A 3,262-nucleotide genomic window follows, 5' to 3' on the forward strand; every position below is an offset into this window, starting at 1 on the left:
CCTGAGGTCAGGAGTTCAAAACCAGATGGGCCAACATGGAAAAACCCCATCTCTACTAACAATACAAAAATTAGCCAGGCATGGTGGCATGTGCCTGTCATCCCAGCTACTAGGGGAGCTGAGACAGAAGGATTGCTTGAACCTGGGAGGTGGAGGTTGCAGTGAGCCGAGATCATGCCACCACACTCCAGCCAGGGCAACAGAGCAAGACTCTGTCTCAAAATAAATAAATACATAAATAAGCTATGTAGAAAGAGGCCCTGGAGCAGGCGTCCCCAAACTTTTTACACAGGGGGCCAGTTCACTGTCCCTCAGACCGTTGGAGGGCCACCACATACTGTGCTCCTCTCACTGACCACCAATGAAAGAGGTGCCCCTTTCTGAAGTACAGCGGGGGGCCGGATAAATGGCCTCAGGGGGCCACATGCGGCCCACGGGCCGTAGTTTGGGGATGCCTGCCCTGGAGTATGTGAGACCACACAAGACACAGCAGAGTAAAGCCGTCTTTGATGTTGCAGTCCCTTTCAAGCCCTCAGATGATGGTACCTGCATGACAGACTTCCAGGCAAGACCAGCAGAGCTGCCCAGCTGCCTAGATTGCTCAATCATGAGCAAATGAATAGTTATTGTGGTAAGCCACTGGTTTTGAAGGTGGTCTATCATGCAACAATAGACAACCAAAACACTCAAAATCTTGATTGCTTGAGCCCAAGAGGTCAAGGCTGCAGTGAGCTATGATTGTTCCACTGCGTTCCATCCTGGGCGACAGAGCAAGATTCTGTCTCAAAAGAGAAAAAAGTCTTGCCTCTTCTTCCTAATCACCAGTGTGAGCTGATTAACATCACCTATGTGTAGGTTTCATTTTTAAATGCTTTAATGTATCATAAGTGAAATACAAAAGATTCTCTTTGATTTGACGAAGGAATTTGCTTCTAGACTCTGGGAAATTGAGCTTCTAGAATTAGCCTTTTTTTCTATGTAGTTAGAGTCTTTAAGAAGACAAAATTAAGTTTGTCTCTAATTCTTTTTCTTTTTTTTTTCTTCTTATTTTTGGCTTTTGCTCCTCGGTAAGTATCTAGGGAAAAGTAAAATTTGATCTCTTGAGTCTCATGCCCTGTTTTTTGCATCTGCCAAAATGTTCCATCAACTTTATCCCAAGTTTAAAAAAAGTTTGTGTGAATATGCTTTCTGCCAAGGCATCAAGAATAGCGCCAGAAAGAACAATTCTACAAAAATAGATGTCTTCAGTTTGTATCTAGGAGAATTCTACAAGTCAAATACTTTGTAGCTATCCTGTGAGAGTCATAGTTCATAGTTTTTCTCTGAAAGTGGGTTTTGACCATTTATGAATCTTCCTTTTTTTTTTTTTTTAAACAATTTTTTTTTCTTTAAGCAGCACCAGGGTGAATCTTCCTGTTAAGCATAGCATTGACCTCCTTTTCTCCCCTTGGCTATGGGTTATATTTCATATTTTCTCTTTTTATTCTTTATGTACCTTCTATAAGTTGGTCTTTGAAGGAATCGTTTCTCCCTTATGTCTAAATTGGAAAAAGTGTGGTTTACCTTGAATGAAGAAGGTTTTTTAATCTTTTCATCAGGCATTGAAAAGTTCACTAAAATTGATAAGCCAAAAGAATTTAAAAAGGAGAGAGATCCAAGATGGCTGATCACTAGCAGCTCCGGATTGTAGCTCCCAGTGAAAGCACAAACAACGAGAGGACGCCACACCTTCACATGAATTCTTGTTGCTCACACACCAGGAGATTCCCAGCGGAGGAGCCCTGCGGGTCACCAGCGCCACTCTTGTGACCAGCGAGGTGGTTTTGCCGGCGCCTCAGAGCGTCGGTTCTTGGTGCAGAGTCAGAAAAGCACCATCAATCTTAACGCCGCTGATTTAGTTGGCAAAGTGGGTTGCTCAGATTTCGGTGCTGAGAATCAATAAGTTGGACGTCCACTCGGAAACCCAATTGCAAAGACGGTAAATACAAAGACCACAGATGGATAAATTTATAACGAAGGGAAGAAAACAGCCAAAAAAGGCTGAGAATGCCCAAGATCAGAACGCCTCTCCCTCAGCAGGGGATCCCAGTTCCTCATCAGCAACGAAATAAGGCTTGATGGAGAACGAGTGTGTTCCAATTACAGAAGCAGGCTTCAAAATGTGGATAATGAGAAACTTCTGTGAATTAAAAGAACTTGTTCTAACCCAATCCAAAGAAACTAAGAACTTTGAAAAAAGGTTTGATGAAATGTTAACAAGAATACACAATTTAGAGAGGAAAATAATTGATGGAGCTGAAAAACACAATACGAGAACTTCGTGAAGTATGCACAAGTTTTAACAGCCGAATTGATCAAGCAGAAGAAAGAATATCAGAGGTCGAAGACCAACTCAATGAAATAAAATAAGAAGACAAGATTAGAGAAAAAAGGATAAAAAGGAACGAGCAAAGTCTCCAAGAAATATGGGACTATGTGAAAAGACCTAATCTACGCTTGATAGGTGTACCTGAATGTGACGAAGAGAATGAATCCAAGCTGGAAAATACGCTTCAGGATATTATTCAGGAAAATTTTCCCAACCTAGTAAGGCAGGGTAATATTCAACTCCAGGTAATACAGAGAACACCACAGAGATATTCCTCAAGAAGAGCAACTCCAAGGCACATAATCATCAGATTCACCAGGGTTGAAATGAAGGAGAAAATACTAAGGGCAGCCAGAGAGAAAGGTCAGGTTACCCACAAAGGGAAGCCTATCAGACTTAACAGCAGATCTCTCAGCAGAAACCCTAAAAGCCAGAAAAGAGTGGGGGCCAATATTCAACATCCTTAAAGAAAAGAACTTTCAACCCAGAATTTCACATCCAGCCAAACTAAGCTTCATAAGTGAAGGAAAAATAAAGTTTTTTGTGAATAAGCAAGCACTCAGAGATTTCATCACCACCAGGCCTGCTTTACAAGAGCTTCTGAAAGAACCACTACACGTAGAAAGGAACAAACAGTATCAGCCTTTCTAAAAAATACCAAAAAGTAAAGAGCATCAATATAATGAAGAATTTACATCAACTAATGGGCAAAATAGCCAGCTAATATTAAATGGCAGTATTAAACTCACATATATCATTATTAATTCTAAATTTAAATTGACTAAATCCCCCAATCCAAAGACAGACAGGCAATTTGAATAAAAAACTAAAACCCATCAGTATGCTGCATCCAGACCCATCTCACACTCAAGGATACACAAAGACTCAAAGCAA

The sequence above is a fragment of the Saimiri boliviensis genome, chromosome 13 (assembly GCF_048565385.1).
Source record: "Saimiri boliviensis isolate mSaiBol1 chromosome 13, mSaiBol1.pri, whole genome shotgun sequence".
Lineage (NCBI taxonomy): Eukaryota > Metazoa > Chordata > Mammalia > Primates > Cebidae > Saimiri > Saimiri boliviensis.